The sequence below is a fragment of the Eriocheir sinensis genome, chromosome 33 (genome assembly GCF_024679095.1).
Source record: "Eriocheir sinensis breed Jianghai 21 chromosome 33, ASM2467909v1, whole genome shotgun sequence".
NCBI classification, from domain to species: domain Eukaryota; kingdom Metazoa; phylum Arthropoda; class Malacostraca; order Decapoda; family Varunidae; genus Eriocheir; species Eriocheir sinensis.
This window is the reverse complement of record NC_066541.1, coordinates 10617443-10635461: the sequence shown is the minus strand read 5'-3', so window position 1 is coordinate 10635461 and position 18019 is coordinate 10617443.

The following is an 18019-nucleotide window of genomic DNA, read 5'->3' as shown; positions in this document are numbered from 1 at the left end:
GGTGTCCGGTGGTGATGGTGGTGGTGGTGGTGATGGTGGTGGTGGTGATGATGATGATGATGGTGGTGGTGGTGATGAAGGTGATGGTGCCTGGAGCTGTCTTACACACACACACACACACACACACACACACACACACACGTACGCTCTCCACTTCCTCTAATTCCTTTTGGTTGCTTCTTCTCCCCTCCTACTCCTCCTCCTCCTCCTCTTCCTCCTCCTCCTCCTGCATTCCTCTGTCTCGTATCGTTCGTGCAGCAAAAGAATAAAAATCTGAGCGAGTTCTTTCACGTCCATTGTCCTCTCTCTCTCTCTCTCTCTCTCTCTCTCTCTCTCTCTCTCTCTCCGTTGTCTCCAGGCCGGAGGGAAAAAAAGGGAAACCCGTCATTTTTCTCTCCTCTCACGTTATTTATGCAAAACTTAATACCTTCAGCCTTGAGTGTTTCCTCCTCCTCCTCCTCCTCCTCCTCCTTCTTTTCATGTTCCTCCTTTTTCTCTTCTCTCTACTTCCTCCTCTTTGTTTACCTTCATCCTACGCACATTTTAAGCTTTTTATTTTCCTTTTATAATCCTCCTCCTCCTCCTCCTCCTCTTTCTTTTCATGCTCTTTTTTCTCCTCTTTCATGTCTTCCTTTGTTTTCCTTCCTCCTACACACATTGCAAGCCTGTTTCTTTCCTTAATCCTTTTCCTCCTCCTATTTTTACTTCATCCTGTCTTCATCTTACGCATATCATAAGCCTTGAGTATTTCCTCCTCCTCCTCCTCCTCCTCTTCCTCCTCATTCATTTATACTTCCCTCTTCCCTTTCTTCATCCTGCGCACGTTGTAAGCCACTCAAATAAATTAAACTATAAAAAAATAAATTATCAGATGACATTTTTTATATATTCTTACGTTTATTATTTTTAACGTCCGATTGGCGGCCTTTCTATCTATCTTTCTTGTTCAATTATTTCTTACATCTTATTCTTCTTTTCCTTTCTTTTTATTTTTACATTGTTTTCTTTGTTGCATTTTTACCTTTTTTTTATAACGTGCGTGTCATTCCTTGTTCCATTTTTCTTTCTTTTTTTTCATTTGTCGGTTGCTTTTTTTTTTAAGTGGCTGATGGAAAAACTTGTGTGGCCTCGAAGACAAGCTGTGGCAATAAGAGGAGAAGGAGGAGGAGGGAAAAGAAGGAAAGAAGGAGAAAAGGGATCAGATGGAATAGAAAGATGGAGAGAAGACGGAGAAAATACAAAATATGGAAAATAGTGGAAACAGGAAGCGGACGAGGAGATGAAGCAAGAGTAGGAGCAGGGGAAGTAGAAGAAGAGGAAGGGAACAAAAAATAGGAGAAGGAAGAAGACGAGAAGAAGGAGGAGGAAGAGGAGCAGGCTGCCTCGTGCATGACTGTCAAATTTTGTGTTGGTCATGAGAGGCGCGTCACAGCTGCCCGGCGATGGAGAGATGGACGGACACAAAGAAACCAGACAGATAAACAAAGAAAGGACAGATGCAGAGGAGTTACACAAAGGAGATAAACACAGACATAACTAAAGGAAAAAGAAAAGTAAAAGAGTGCAGACTTGACGGATGCAAAGGAATCACACAAAGGAAGGAGATAAACACAGACATAACTAAAGGAAAAAGAAAAGTAAAAGAGTGCAGACTTGACGGATGCAAAGGAATCACACAAAGGAAGGAGATAAACACAGACATAACTAAAGGAAAAAGAAAAGTAGAAGAGTGCAGACTTGACGGATGCAAAGGAATCACACAAAGGGAGACAAACACACAGACACAAACAAAGGAAAGAGAAAAGTAACAGAGGAGACTTGACAGACGCAAAGGAATCACACAAAGGAAGGAGAGAAACACAGACATAAATAAAGGAAAGAAAAGTAACAGACTTGACGGATGCAAAGGAATCACACAAAGGAAGGAGAGAAACACATATGAATAAACTAATCTAGAAACACGATAGATAACTTATAAATGACATACTATTTCATAAAAGTAGTAAAAGCATAATTGATGTTTTGATAACCTAAGAAAAATGATATCTTGTTTTTTCATTTGGTTTTGTAATTTTATAATGTCGTAAATCTTGCACGCCCTCTTCAGCAGGTAATAAAGAGGTTTTATTGCTCTTGATATTGAGTTTATTATTCATTTATATTTTATTTATTAATGTTTACTCTTTTCCGCAGGTGAGTGTGACGCATCGGCAGGTAACACATGTGAGCGGGGACGTGGCCAGGTGTTCCGTCCTCTACCTGGTGGTGAGTAACCTTTGCCTGTATGGATGGTCTACTTCTCGTTTTGGGGGGAATAGCGACATAGCAGGCTTTTTTTCCCTACCTTTTTCTTTTTTATTTGTCCTTACGTTGCCTCCATTGCTGTAGGAGAAGGAGGAGGAGGAGGAGGAAGAGGAGGAGGAGATTGAGGAGAAAGAAGACACAGGAAAAGGAGGAGGAAAAGGGATCAGATGGAATAGAAAGATGGAGAAATGGAGAAGAAAATACAAAATAAGGAGAAGAGAGTGGAAACAGGAAGCGGACGAGGAGACTGAGCAAGAGTAGGAGCAGGGGAAGTTTAAGAAATGGAAGGGATGAAAAAAAATAGGAGGAGAATCTTTGATAATAGAGAAGACATCGCTGAGGAGCTTATTGGATGCTCTTAGTTGTTATCTTTCTAATATTAGGCGAAAAAAAAGTAAGAATCACAAATATTTTAAAAGAGGAAGAAAGTTTGTCGTGGTTGTGTTACTTCGGGTGGTGGGAGCCGCATCACCTGAGTAGAAACATCACCTGCCCACCACGTGATCACAGGTGCGGGGACTCACCTGTGTGGTATACCTTTGGCTCCGCTGGGCTCATTACACGCCTCACATGACAAACCTTTACCTGTGGACACCTGAAGGTTAATTGGGTGGCCGCCTGCATGCCTTCACGGGCCGCCCAGGTAGAGAGACATTCCGGGTAGCAGGTGACCCTTGATTGGCGGGGATCCGGGTTCACCTGTCCTGCAGCCTCACCTTCCTTACCTGTGGAGACAAGAGGCGGGAGTTACGTACGCTCCTATTCTTAAAAATGCCAGCGCCCAACCTTACATATTTGACAAGGCATTCGTAGTTATGGGCATTTCCAGGGATAGCTTTATAACCCTTCTGGTAGTCTGCCCCTTCTTCTGTACCGTGAACCTAAAGGGGCTATTACACTGGGCAAATTTTCCGTGGATCTTCAGTCAAACCACGATTTCCGCTGGCGTGGTTCTCATATTTCCGTGGTTTTCTGACGTGTCCACGATCTTCCAAAGCTACGGTAGATTTCACCGAAGGACGACGGTATTACTCACCATCATCATCAGCACCAGTAACAAGAAACAAAGGAGAACCACGCCAGCGGAAATCGTGGTTTGACTGAAGATCCACGGAAAATTTGCCCAGTGTAATAACCCCTTAACCGGGTAGCAGCGGGGATCATGTTTCTTAATGGTCCCTCTAAGCTAGAAAAACAAGAAAAAAATCATCACCCACACAAACCATTTCATAATATATATCCAAGCATTTGTGATCAGTTTATATATCATCTATTTTGGGGGGTTTAAATCGTGGCACAAATTTGGCCCGTCGCTGCTACTCGGTTAAGGAAAGACTCATTAGAACCCGACTTGTCTCCTTTCTGGCCTCTGGAAGTAGTTGATGTGACAGGTGGAAGGGTCTGAGAGCACCGACCATAGAGGCGAGAGGTTACATAGCCGCGGCGGTGCAGATGTGCAGACCCGATAAGGAAGATGAAACACACAAAAAACATCTCTTATCTCCAGACTGATGAATATGCACGTAAATTCCTTATTCTTGGCGAGATCATGAAGTATACGGGAATTTAGTGGGCAAGGTTATGTAGTTTTTTCCTTCCTTGGGATAGTGGACAAGATTGATTTTTTTTCTTGTTGGGTTTGACCGTAATCTCTTTAATGGCGAGGGTTGCTGTTTTTTCTTCCTCTTTGTATGGGCACCGTCATATATTTTCTTTGCTCTACCCTTGTTAACCTCCCTTCCTTCTCCCTGGTGCTCCCCACGGTGACAGAAGACCCTAGTTAATTAAGGGTTGATAAATGGTCACCTGGACAGTTATTGAGGAAAATATAACACCGATACAGATTGCTCAATTTTCCTACGCGTGGCTTTGATTTCTTTTATTGTTTTTTTCTTGATTGTCATTATTGTTGTCGTAGGTGATGCTAATGAATCAGTTTGTACATAAGAAAATTTACTCGTAACAAAATAATGAGCAAACAAACACCAATATCTCCTTCGGTTGCCTTTAAATTTTGTATCGGTTTTGCTTTGTCGTTGTTCTTGTCGTTACAGGTAGTGGTAGTAAATCAATACGTGCAAAAGACAAGTTATTCCTATTATGATCTCAGCTTCACGAACACAAAGGAATCACTAACACTCTTATGTCACTACTTTTCGGGCGGGGCAGCAGCGGGGCGGGGCGGGACGGGAGGAAGAGCGGCGCCGCGCAGTCTGGTGGCGGCGGTGACCTTGTGGCGGCGGCGCATTGTCATCGTGCGGTGGTGGTGGATGGTAGGAGGTGGTAGTGGTGGTGGTGGTGGTGGAGACTGGAACGGGGAAAAAATGTATCGGTGGAGGAGGTGGTGGTGGTGGTGGAGACTGGAACGGGGAAAAAATGTATCGGTGGAGGAGGTGGTGGTGGTGGTGGTGGAGACTGGAACGGGGAAAAAATGTATCGGTGGTGGTGGTGATGAAGGAGGTGAGACTGGAGTTATGAGAGGAGGAGGAAGAGGAAGAGGTGGAGGAGGAGGTGGAGGAGGAGGAGGAGGAAGAGGAAGAGGAGGAGGAGGATATTAAACTGGGTAGGGCATTCTGATTGTAGAGTTAGTAGTAGTAGTAGCAGTAGTAGTAGTAGTAGTAATAGTAGTAGTAGTAGTAGTAGTAATGATAGTAGTAATAGTAGTAGTAGTAGTCACGTTTCTCTCGTCTCCATTTCCTTTATCACAGAAACACAGGAAACACCAACACACAAGTTTCAGCAAGAGTTTCAACATATATTTTTAAACATTTCAACACAGACTACTTTTTAACGTTGCAACACTTCTTTTTTTACGTTTCATCCGCATCACGCGACTCCCTCTCCCTCGCTTCATTATTAACGTCAACTGAGAGCGAGCAAGCGAGAGAGAGGGGGGGGGGGGGGGGGAGGGTAGTTGAAGAAGTAATGGTCGTTTTTGTGTGTATACGAACGACCAGATCTCCTTCCTTTGTCGTCAGGCTTCAAGGTCACGATTCAACCGTTACGAGCGAATGTCAGGAGAGGCGGAGAAGAAGAGGAGGAGGAGATGTCTTTTAGGGTTAGGGAGAGGAATAAGAGAAATGCTAGAAGAGGAAGAGGAGGATGAAGTGCATTGGAAGGAGGAAACAAAAGGAGAGATGATCTTAAGAGGAGGAGGAGGAAATGCCAGAAGACTTTTTCTACATCCTTCTCTTCCATGGTTTATTTTTTCCAAGTTTGTATTTTTTGTCCAATTCTATTTTTGTATTCTTTGTTATACTCCCCATTTCTCTTCCTACGTCACCTCCTCCTCCTCCTTCTCCTCATCCTCCTCCTCTTTGTCTTGCCGCAACGGGTCGTCACACGTCTCCGCAACAACAAGAAGCAACAAAAACAACAGCAGCTCATCACAACACTTCCAGAACAACAAAGGACTTCCAAGTATTGCGACGCGCCCTCATCTCTCTCTCTCTCTCTCTCTCTCTCTCTCTCTCTCTCTCTCTCTCTCTCTCTCTCATTATTATCTCGTCCATCATTATCTTCAGTCCCTCCTTCCCTCCCTTCCTCCCTCTCAATACCCATGTTTCTACCTCTTTCCTCATTTCCTCTCTCATCTTTCCCATTCCCTCTTTCCTTCTTTCCTTCATTCCTCTATTCCCTTCTTCTCATTACCTCTTTCCATCCTCTCTTATTTCATTCATTCCTTTCCTTCTTTCTTTTCAGTTTTTGCCCTTCCCTCCTTCCTTTATTTCATTTCTTCATTTCCCTCTTTATTTTCTTCACTCCTCTCCTCATTATTCCTCCTTCTTCATCAGTCTTTTCCTTCCTCTTTCCTTCATTCCCTTCTTCCTCTTTCTCCCTCTTTATTATTGTCTCCTACCTTCCCTTTGGAGTTACCCCCTTTAAATTCATCCCTCTCAAGTCTTTCCTGTCAAATCATCCCTTCAAGTCGCCTCTCTCTAGTCGTTCCTTCAAGTTATCCCTCTCAAGTCGTTTTCTTCAAGTCGTCCCTATGTTGTCGTTCCTTCTGCGGTTCCCCTCAGGCCGTTCACCCTTCGAGGAGATGCTTGAAGGGTCGTCATGAGGTCGTGGGGTCGTGCAGGAGATATAGTAGCGAGCCAAACACGGTGATACACTTGTCCTCTTGTCTCCAGTGCTCCTCCTCCTCCTCCTCCTCCTCCTCCTCCTCCTCCTCCTGCGTGTCCTCTTAATGCACCTCTTGTAACTGTAATGAAGTGAAGTAGTTCGTCCATGTGTTGCTAATAAATAATGAGGCAAAAATAAATGAAAAGAAAGAGAAGAGAAAAGAGGAAGAAGAAGATGAGGAAAAGAAGACTAATAACAATAAAAGTAATACATATTCAGAGAAGTATAAACGACAATACAAACGTTTAACTTTATAAGGAAAATATAAAAATGATAATTAAGGCAAAGAAATATATGAATACCAGTTTAAAATGTGCTTCAATTTGTTGGATTAAAATAACTCCTCATACGTTTATTAAAAGATATATAAAAGCTTGGCAATAAAGATCAACACAAAGAAGAAAATAGATTGTAAATATTGTCCACGAAAAAAAAATAGAAAAAAATAATCACACACACACACACACACACACACACACACACACACACACACACAATTGGCCGCCATTATGCCCCTCCACCGTAACATTACCGACGCTGCTGAATATTCTCCTCACCTTCAAGAGCCCAATTACGTTTAAACAGGTGTGCTATCACGGCCGCCAGGTGCTCCAAGAGGGTGTTGTAGCGCGGCCTTGGAGGGGACGAAGTAGCTGCAGTAGTAGTAGTAGTAGGAGGAGGAGGTATAGGAAATTCATCCTTTGTTTATGAATGGAAGCTGTATTGAAAAGAGGTTTGCTTAAGTAGTAGTAGTAGTAGTAGTAGTAGTAGTAGTAGTAATAGTAATAGTAGTAGTTGTAGTAGTAATAGTAGCAGTAGTAGTAAGACAGAACTGGTTTGTAGCATTATTAGAGTGTTGAAAAGTGGCTTGTTAAAATAGAAGGAGGAATAGGTGGAGGAGGAAGAAAAGGAGGAGGAGGAAGAGTAAATGGAGGACTAGGGGGAGAGGGAGGAGGAGGAGGAGGGATTAAAAAAAAAAAAAGGAATTGCAGTAATCCAAACCTTTTGTAACCTTTGATATTTATCGGATCTATTTTTGTGAGGCAGATCGAAGCGGAAATTAAGTGTACTGCGTAAGGGGAGTGAACGAACGCGGGGGTGGGGGGGGAGGAGGAGGAGGAAGGGGGAGGTGGGTGAGAGAGGGGACGAGGGAGAAGGGGAGGGAGTGGAAAAGCAGGGTGTGAAGGTGAGCTGAAAGAGAAGGAGAATGGTGGAGGGGGAGAGAGAGAGAGAGAGAGAGAGAGAGAGAGAGAGAGAGAGAGAGAGAGAGAGAGAGAGGAGTTCATAAGATTAGAGCAAGAAAACCAATCACACTCTCTCTCTCTCTCTCTCACAGGTGGTCACAGTATTTATCTTTTCTTCTTTCTCACGATTCGCTCTGATTACCTGAACATAGGAAGGCAGGAAGGCAGGTTAATGAGAGAGGAAGGTAGGTAGGGAGGGATGGAGGGAGGGAGGTAAATAGATGTGTGTGAAAGGGAGCAAAAAAAAGGTAAGGTGAGGTAACTTCCCTTAATTACCCTTGCCTATGCAAATAATACGAAACTTTCTTAAAATATTCAGCCCGAGTCGTGAATAATTGTTTTTTTTGTGAGTGTGTGTGTGTGTGTGTGTGTGTGTGTGTGTGTGTGTGTGTGTGTGTTTCTCTCACGATTAAGCTGAAACGAGTTGGAACGAGAATAATTAATAAGAGAAAGAAAAAAAAGAAGTGAAGTAAGAATCTTATTTGCGTAAGAGAGAGAGAGAGAGAGAGAGAGAGAGAGAGAGAGAGAGAGAGTTTCCTTGACCACCTCTCAGATATCGACAAAACTGAAGGCAAAATGCGAGAGAGAGAGAGAGAGAGAGAGAGAGAGAGACGCAGTTGTTGGACGGAGTGACCCTGTATGTGTGTGTGTGTGTGTGTGTGTGGTCAGAGGGGAGGGAGGGAGAGATGTGAGTGTTTTCTCTGTGGTGGTAAATTGCTTGTGTTGGGAGAGAGAGAGAGAGAGAGAGAGAGAGAGAGAGAGAGAGAGAGAGAGAGAGAGAGAGAGAATAGGGAAAGAGGGAGGGAGGAAAACTGGTGCAAACTGGGAGGGAAAGAGAGCGAGGGGCGTGAGGAAGGAAGGAAGGGAGGGAGGGAGAAGGATGTAGAAACGAGAGGAAATAGAGCAGAAACATGGAGGAAATAAAAAGATAAGAATAGACGGAAGAATTAAAAGAGAAACACACAAAGAGAGATATGAGGAAGGAGACGTGTAGAGAATAAAGTAAAAAGAGCAGGAAGGAGACTGATGGAGGAAATTTCAGGATGGAAGGAAAAGGGGAAATGAGAAGAGAAAGATAAAAACATACAAAGAAGGATGAAAAGAAAGGAAATAGAGGCGACTGAAGGAAAGGAAGGAGAGAAAAACATGAGAAAGATTCCGAAAGAGGGACAAGGCAGAAGGGAAAACTGAAACACGGAAGAAAGGAATAAACAGAGAAAGAAGATAAAAGCGAGGCAAGAGAAGAGTGAAAAGAGAGAGAAAAGAGGAGGCAGGGAAGGAGAAATTAGGGAAAACGGGTAAAATAACAAGTAGAGGATGAAGAGGGTGACGGAGAAGATGGGAGAGAAGAGGAAGGGAAATTAAGGAGAGGGAGAAGAGAGAAGGGAGAAAAAGGGAAAACTAAGGAGGAAGAGAGGAGGATAGGGGAAGAGGGTGAGATGAGGAGAGAGAAAAGAGGAAGGGAAATAAGGGAGAGGGGGAAGAGAAGGAGTAGAGGGAAGGAAATTGAGGTTTTGTTTTTAGAGATAATTATTACTCAAAAGTTTGGGAGGAGGAGGAGGAGGAGGAGGAGGAGGAGGAAGAGGGGAAAGAGGAGGAGGAGGAGGAGGAGGGGAAGTTGTGTTTGTGAGGCAGATGGCAACTTCCGGTCTCCACAACTTCCTGTGATGGAGAATTTTCTCTCTCTCTCTCTCTCTCTTCCTTTATCTTCCTTATTTACGTCCCACAAAAGACTCTTCCTTCGTTCAGACCCGCATCCTCCTGACATCCTATACCTCCTCCTCCTCCTCCTCCTCCTCCTCCTCCTCCTCCTCCTCTTGTATTTCCTGGTCTCGTGAATTGCGTCCATTAATAAAAAGTTTAGTTGTGTTTCTCCTCTTTTCCACCTATTGTTACCTGGAGAGAGAGAGAGAGAGAGAGAGAGAGAGAGAGAGAGAGAGAGAGGTTATTGTGGAGTGGGAGTGCAATTTTGTTTGTGTAATATGTATAAGTCTGTGTGTGTGTGTGTGTGTGTGTGTGTGTGTGTGTGTGTGTGTGTGTCCTTGTGGTGGTGTTTGCGCGTCCGTGGAGTGTTTGGTGTTTGGCAGAAAGTGTTGTGTCTCCAGTCTCTCTCTCTCTCTCTCTCTCTCTCTCTCTCTGCATCCTATTTCTCTTGGTTTTCCGTTTATTTTCCTCACCTCTTCTGTTTTCCTTTCCACTCCTCCCTTTTGCTTCTCTTCTTTATCTCCTCCATCTATACCTTCATTTCTCTTTCCTCCTGTCCACCTCTTCTCCCTCTTTCCTTCCCTCACCTTCCTCTTTCCTTTCCTCCCTTCTCCTATCTCTTCCATCTCCATTACATTTACCCTCCACCCACTCTTTCCCCTTTCACTCTTTTTATCATTCCTAATCTCCTATTTTTTTCCCATATCCTCTCTTCCATTTCTCCTTTTCCACTCTCCTCTTCTTTATCTTCAGTCTCTCTTCTATTTACTTTTTCTCATCCTTTTCCTCCTATAATCTCTCCCTGTTTCTATAGTAAATTCCACTCTAAATTCCTATCCTCTATTCCACTCTTGTCATCCATCCATCCTTCTCACCCTTCTCCCTCCACCTCTCCCTCTCTCACCCTCCCCATTCACCCTTCCATACGTTCACTGTTTATATATAAATTGAAGGATAGATTTCTTTTCTTTTTTGTTCGTTTGTTTTTAGTCATCGAAGCAAAATTGTGAAGGTTATTTGAGGCCTTGCTGAGTATGCATAACAGAGAGAGAGAGAGAGAGAGAGAGAGAGAGAGAGAGAGAGAGAGAGAGAGAGAGAGAGAGATTCCCTCCCCCCCCCTCCCCTCCGTTTCTCTTCATCATGAGTAAAGTTTCGCACATAATTCTTCCTTTTTTTTTCCCTCCAGCTTTTCTCTCAAAGTTTCCATCCTTGCCCTGTTTTCCTCATCCATTAGCTTCCTCCTCCTCCTCCTCCTCCTCCTTCCTCCTTCAAAATGTTCTTCCTTTGTCCTTGCATTAAATAATGATCACTCTTGTGTTTCTTCCTCGTTCAACAATCTTCCTCCTCCTCCTCCTCCTCGTTCCGGCAGTATTTCGGAAGCCACGACAGAGCACATTGACCTCTCCCTTCCGGTCCCTCATCCTCCACCTCCTCCTCTGACCACGGAGAATCGACTGGAATTCCCCCAAAACAGCTAAACTCACCCTTCCGTAAGATCGATAATCCCGTTTTCTGTGCAGTATTATCACCCTTAGGAATTTCGTTTTTCTCTTCTTTTTGTTTTTATCTCTTTCTGTGTTTGTGGCCGAAGGAGGGAGGGAAGGAAGGAGGGTGACGTGCAAGGTGGTGAGTGAGAGAGAGGATCCTGCAGGACTTTGGAAGGACGCGGGAAAGGAGGAAGGAAGGAGGGAACGAAGGTATTGTCTAGGAAGGAAGGAGTTATTGTTGGACGGAAGAAAGGAAAGAAGGAAGGATTGAAGGGAGGAAAAAGTGAAGGAAGGAAGAAAGGGTGGAAGTGTATAAGAAGAAATTATGGAATGATGGAAGAATGGGAGGAAGGATTGAAGGGAGGAATTGCGTATGAAGGAATTATAAACAGAAGGAAGGAAAGGAGGAAAGATTAAAGGGAGGAATTGTGTATGAATAAATTATGAAAGGAAGGAAGAAAGGAAGAACGGGGGGAGGAAGGATGGGAAAAATTGTCTTGGAAGGAAGGAATTAAAGAAGGACGGAAGAAAGAAAGGAAGAAAGAACTTACTATTATTATTATTTTTGTTGTTTTGTGTCTGTTCTCCGTAACTTGTTCACTCTGGAAAGGCGGAAGGAAGAAAGGAAGAAGGGAGGGAAAGAAGGAAACAAGAAAGAGAGAAGGAAAAAATAGATTACGTCGTCATGCCTTTTCTTGGTTTTCCGCCTCCTCATTCTATCTTCACCCTTCTTGTGCTGTCCATTCTGTGAGGAAGAAAAGAAGGAAGGAAATAAACAGGAGGGAATCGTTGGTTTTACTGTTTCCTCTTTATTCTTTCTCCCTTGCCCACTGGAAAAGAAAAGAACAAAGGAAGGAAGGAAGGAGGGAAAGTTTATGGTATCTCCTCTTCTTTATTTCTAACCCTCAAAGGTGAAATTATTGCCGCATGTGAGGAAGGTAGAAGAGGAGGAGGAGGAGGATAATTTTGAGGCGAGGGAAGGGAAAGGATGAAGGTAAGGTCAGAGAAAAAGGAAAAGAAGGAATTAAGGAAGGAGGAAGGTTAAGGAAGGAAGAGAAAGAGGGAAGGGAGGGAGTGGGAAGGATAATTTTGTGGCGATGGAAGGGAAAGGAAAGGATGGAGATAAGGGAAGGTCAGGGAAAAAGGAAAAGAAGGAATTAAGGAAGGAAGAAGGTTAAGGAAGGGAAAGAAAGAAGGAAGGGAAGGGGGTGGGAAGGAAAGCTGCAGATTAGAGAGAAATTCTGTGAAGGGAAAAGGATGGGAAGGTTGAGGGAAATAGGACGGAAGGGAGGGAGAGAAGGAAGGGAAGGAAGGGAGGGAAGGGAAGGGAGAGGGAGGGAGGAAGGGAGAGTGTGAGTAATGATATAAGTTTTTCTCACGCTTTTTTTCGTTGTTGTTGTTCCTTGTGTCCATGTTAAGTGTGTGTGTGTGTGTGTGTGTGTGAGAGAGAGAGAGAGAGAGAGGAGATAAATAGTGGAAGCGATGAAAGAATGAAGATACGAATCAACTCTTGCAGGAGGAAAAGGGACAGTAGAGATAATGGGGATGAGGTGGAGAGGGAGAGGCAAGGAATATGATTGATTAAGAAAGATAGGGAACGATAGATGAGTAAATGAAAGTGAGATAGAAGGAAGGAGATGAGGGAGAGTTGGAAAGATAAGGAAAGATAGATGAGTAAATGAAAGGGAGATAGAAGGAAGGAGATGAGGGAGAGTTAGAAAGATAGGGAAAGATAGATGAGTAAATGAAAGGGAGATAGAAGGAAGGAGATGAGGGAGAGTTTGAAAGATGGGTAAAAAGATAGACGAGGAAATGAGAGAGAGAGAGAGAGAGAGAGAGAGAGAGAAGCGGCGGCGGCGGTGATGTTGACGGCGACTGTTTGGCGGCGTCATCGTGTTGGCCGCGGCGCCTCGGGACTGTAAACAAAGCCGGCCAGTGTCTTGGGGCGTCCTGTTGTAACCGAGGCTCGTTAATGAGATATCAAAGTGACGCAACGAGTGGCCTTGAGCGCGCAGTACCTCGCTGGGTATTAAAAGAAACAAACCCCTTTCTTTCTTTATCCCTCCATCATCGAGTCCTTCCCTCTCCTCCCCTCTATTTGTCTTTCTTCTTCGTCAGCCATTCCTTCCCTCTTCTCTTCTATTTCATTCCTCATATTTTTTTTTTTTTTTTTTTTTTTTTTTTTTTTTTTTTTACAACAAAGGAGACAGCTCAAGGGCACAAAAAAAGGAAACGATGATAAAAAAAAGCCCGCTACTTGCTGCTCCCAAAAAGAATCCAAAGAGGTGGCCGAAAGAGATCTGTCTATCTTTCTATCTCATCTAGTCCTTCTTTATCCCTTTCCTCCTCTTAGTCTCCTTTTCTCTTTATCTAACTCGATCTTTTTAATTCCCTCTCCCTTTCCACCTTCTCATCTCCTTTCTTTCTATATCTTTCTAACTCTCCATCATCTATTCCTCCCTTCTAATTTGTCACGTCCTCATCATGTCATCTCTTGTGTTTCTAACTCCGTATATTCCTTCTCTTTCCCTCTCCATCTCCCTTCCCTTTCTGTCTCTCTCCGGCATATGACCACAGATGTTGCGCCGACTAAACGAAACTTTCCAACTTTTTTTTGCATCTCTTCCTCTTTTTATATACCTTTTTTATCTCCATGTTCTATTCCTTCCTTCTTCCTCTCCGTTCCCTCATCTCCTCATTTCTCTTTTTTTCTATTATTTTAAATCCATCACATTATTCCCTCCCTCTCCCTTTTCCCTTCCTCATCTTATCTCTCTTAATCTCTTCGACTTTGCTTCATCCACTTCTTCCCTCTCTCTTTCCTCCTTTTCATCTCCTGAGCTTCAAATCTGTTACAAAATCCAGGGACACTAATTAAAAAGGATATTAGTTTTGTATCCTATCCAATCTTATCCTTTTAACCTCCATCTCCATACACTCTGTAATACCCCATTGACACGAGAGCACCTTTACCTTCCTTCCATTCTACAAAGCCTAATTATATGATGGTAAATAACGCCGCTGTACGGATCATTAATTAAAAGTCACACTCGTCCATAACACGTAATTAGGCCGTCAGGGATGCAGGATGGCCCCGATATTTAGCGATAATGATGCCCGGTAATTACTTGGAGTCACGTGGGGCTGGAGGGAGGAAGGAAAGAGGGAGGGAGTGAGTGGGATAGGTGAGTTGGTCTATTTTTTCCGTTTTGTGTTGATAGTTGTGGTCTTTCCTTCCTCTTCTTCACGTTTTCTTCTTCTTCCTCCTCCTCCTCCTCTTCATCCATATTTAGCCTTTAATTTTAGGGTTTTCCTTGCGGCTTACTTTTTTTTCCTCTTTACCACACCTCTTCTCCTTTTCATCATTCTTTCTTTCCTCTTCTTCTTGTTCTTGTTTTTCTTGTTCTTGTTCTTCTTCTTTTTCTTCTGCTTCTTCTTCTTCTTCTTCTTCTTCTTTTTCTTCTTTTTCTTCTTCTTCTTCTTCTTCTTCTTCTTCTTCTTCTTCTTCTTCTTCCTCCTCCTCCTCCGCCTCCCACAAATCACAACCATCTAATGACTTTGAGAGGAACGTCTGAAGGGCCTCGCCTCTGACCCTCGACCCTCAGCCTCCTTCCTCTTCTTCTCCCTCCTTCCTACAGCCTCACCTCTCTCTCTTTCTCTCCCTCTTTTCCTCCCATACTTTAATTTTCTCCTTCCTTTCTATAACCTCTTTCCTTTTCTCCTTCCTTTCCGTTTCCTCTCTCTTTTGTACCTCTCTATGCTCTCTTTCCTTCTCTCCATCCCTCCAGCTCCTTCCTTCCAATACCCTCCACTTTCTCTCCTTTCTTCCCATAACTTCCTTCATCAATCCTTCTTTCAGTAACCTCCTTCTCCTTCCCTCCTTCATATCTTTCTTCTCTCCCCTCTTAAGACTTTCCCACATTCTCCTCCCTCCGATTTTTCATTACACTCAACCACCACCTCCTCCTCCCTCTCCTCCTCCTCCTCTTCCTCCTCCTCCTCCTCCTTTAAGTTTTCCCACATTGCCTTCCCTCCAATTTCTCACTCTACACAACCTCTTAACCTGTTCCCTTACCTTACCTCCTCCTCCTCCTCCTCCTCCTCCTTCCGTTACCTGGACCTCAGCACCTTTCTGGGTCGGCCGCTCCTCTTCCCTTCCCTTCCCTTCCCTTCCCTTCCTGTCCGGGCGCCGCCATTCACACGCTTCGGGGTAACGCCTGACGCCTCTCCTTGCTCCTTTGTGTGTGTGTGTGTGTGTGTGTGTGTGTGTGTGTTCTCTTGACATTCTCATCTCTGTGACGCTGGTGACTGTCATTTGTATGTATGTGTTGTGTAAGCTCTGTGCGTGTGTGTGTGTGTGTGTGTGTGTGTGTGTGTGTGTGTGTGTGTGTGTGTGTGTGTGTGTTGATATGCATAGTGTCTTTTTTTTTTGTTTTGTTTTGTCAGTCATTCTTATTTTTTTTGTTATGCGTTGATTGTTTTTTTTTCTTTTTTTTTTTTTTACCCTTTCTCCCTCCTACTTTCCTTTTCTTCTCACATTCCATCCTTGTTTATCCTCTTCTACTTCAGTCTGTATTTCTTCTTTTTTCTCTGCTTTATCTTCGTCTTCCAAGCATTTATTTCCTTCTGTTTTGTTCTATCTTGCTTATTCCATCCTTCCTTTCCTCAGCTTCATCCTCTATTTAGCTCAATATTTACACGTCTCTTCTTTCCTTCCCTGTCGTTGTTACCCATCCCGTACTCAGCCTCCTCTTTCTTCACCCTTTATCATCCTCGTCGTCACACTTCATTCATACTTACCCTTCCCATTAATCTCAGTATCCCCCTAAAAGGTTTCATAGATAAGGGTTGGCGTTTAAGCCTTTTAATTACCTCTCCTCTATCGATACGTTTAACTCAGCGTCGCGTCTCCCTCTCCCAGTAATCCTTTTCGCCTTAGAGCCTCGTCCACCACAGGCACGGAGATGAGCACCGGGGCCACGCGCAGCTATAGCGTTTGCCCCTCAACTTTACCTTTATCGTTTATATTGAATTAGCTCGGTTTCATTTTTTTTTAATCAGTCTTTCCTTCCTCCATTCTTCCTCTTTCTTTTTCTTTTTCTTTTTCCTTACAAGTTATCTGCTTTTCTTAATTAAAAGGCTTTCATGGGGTCAAGAATTATATTGTCAAGAGGCTTATCAATTTATTCAGTCTTTCTTCCCTCCTTATCTTATTTTATCCCGCCTTCTTTTTCGTCTTCTTTATCAGTATTTTCTTTTCTCTCAGCGCCTCACAAAAAGGTCTTGAATATGTTACGATTAAGCTTGAAATTGTCACGGGTTTATTATTTTTTAAAATTTTTTTTTATATACAGCAGAGGAGTCAGTTCAAGGGCATAAAAAAAGTTAACAAATGTGAAAAAAAAGCCCGCTACTCACTGCTTCTATAAAGAGTTAGAGTGGCCGAAAGTCTTCCCTCCACTCCTCCACCCCATCCTTCCTCCCGCCCTCTTTCCTTCCTACTTTCTCCCCTACAAGTGGTCTGTTTACTCTCGCTGTCTTAAAGGTCTCGGTGAGGTCACGGTCTCATTTTAAAATCGTCACCAAATTATTACCTTATTTAACCCTCCCTCCAGGCCACCTTCCTTCCCCTCCTCCCTTCAAACCCTCTTTCCTTCCTTCTTTTCTCCCATATAAATGATCTGTTAACCATCACTGTCTTAGAGGTCTTGGTGAGGTTACAGTCTCATTTAAAATCGTCACCAAATCATTAGCTCATCAACCCGCCCGTTCAGCCTACCTTCCTTCCCTCCGTCTTTCCTTCCTCCTTTCTCCAAACAAATGATCTCTTTACTCACTCTCTTAATTAAAGGTCTTGGTGAGGTTACTTTCTTATTTAAAATCGTCACCAAATTATTAGCTCATTTACCCATACCTTTAGCCCTCCCTTCCTCCCTCCTCTTTACCAGTAGTCTGTTTGTTCTCGAAAGGTCTTGGGCATGTCACAGAGGTCACGTCCTGCCCTCCTTTGGCCACTTTCCTCGCCGGGGCTTTGTACTCCCTTACCGGTACACTTTCCTTCACCTTGAACTCTTCCTTAAGGTGTTCGATCGCACGCGAGTCGGACACGAAGGCATTTGCATCACAATAACACTAAGATGAAGTCCCGCCGCTGCCTGTCACTTCTGAGGCTGGGGAAGGGAAGGGGAAGGCAGAGGAAGGGAAGGGGGAGGCAGGGATAGGGAAGGGGTTGTCAAGGAAAGGGGAGACGGCAGGAGAAGGAAAGAGGAAGGGATGGGAAGGCAGGGAAAGGAAGGGGAAGGTGTGGGGTAGGCAAGAGAAGGAAGGGGAAGGCAGGGAAATGAAAGGGAAGGTAGAGGAAGGAAGGGTAAGGTCGGGCAAGAAAGGGGAAGGCAGAGGAAGGGAAGGAGAAACCAAGGGAAGGAAGAAGGGAATGGGAAGTAAGGGAAGGGGAGAAGGCAGGGAAAGGAAGAAGGGAAAGGGAAGGAAAGGAGAAGGGAAAGGGAAGGGAAGGGGTAGGCAAGGGAAAGGAAGGAGAAGGGAAAGGGAAGGGAAGGGGTAGGCAAGGGCAAGGAAGGAGAAGGGAAAGGGAAGGGAAGGGGTAGGCAAGGGCAAGGAAGGAGAAGGGAAAGGGAAGGGAAGGGGTAGGCAAGGGAAAGGAAGGAGAAGGGAAAGGGAAGGGAAGGGGTAGGCAAGGGCAAGGAAGGAGAAGGGAACGTGAAGGGAAGGGGTAGGCAAGCTCCAGGAAGGAGAAGGAAAGGAAGGGAAGGAAGGTGAAAGGGCAAGGAAGGAGAAGGGAAAGGGAAGGGAAGGGGTAGGCAAGGGAAAGGAAGGATAAGGCAGGGTAAGCGTTTTCATGTCTTAAGATGTATTCAAGGCCCCTTCTCAACCCCAGCAGTCGGATTTATGTTTACAGTGTGTCAGGGTTTGGAAGTTATGATTTTTTCCCTTACTGGCGTCTCTTTCTTGTCCTTCATTCTTATCCTTGTCCCTCCTCCTCCTCCCCCCTCCTCCGCCGTCTTCCTACCAATCCACCCTCCTCCTCCTCCTCCTCCTCCATCGCCTTCCACCTTCATTCTCGTCCTTGTCCTTCCTCCTCCCTCCTCTTCATGCCAACCCCTTCCTCCTCCTCCTATACCTCTTCTCGTCTCTCTT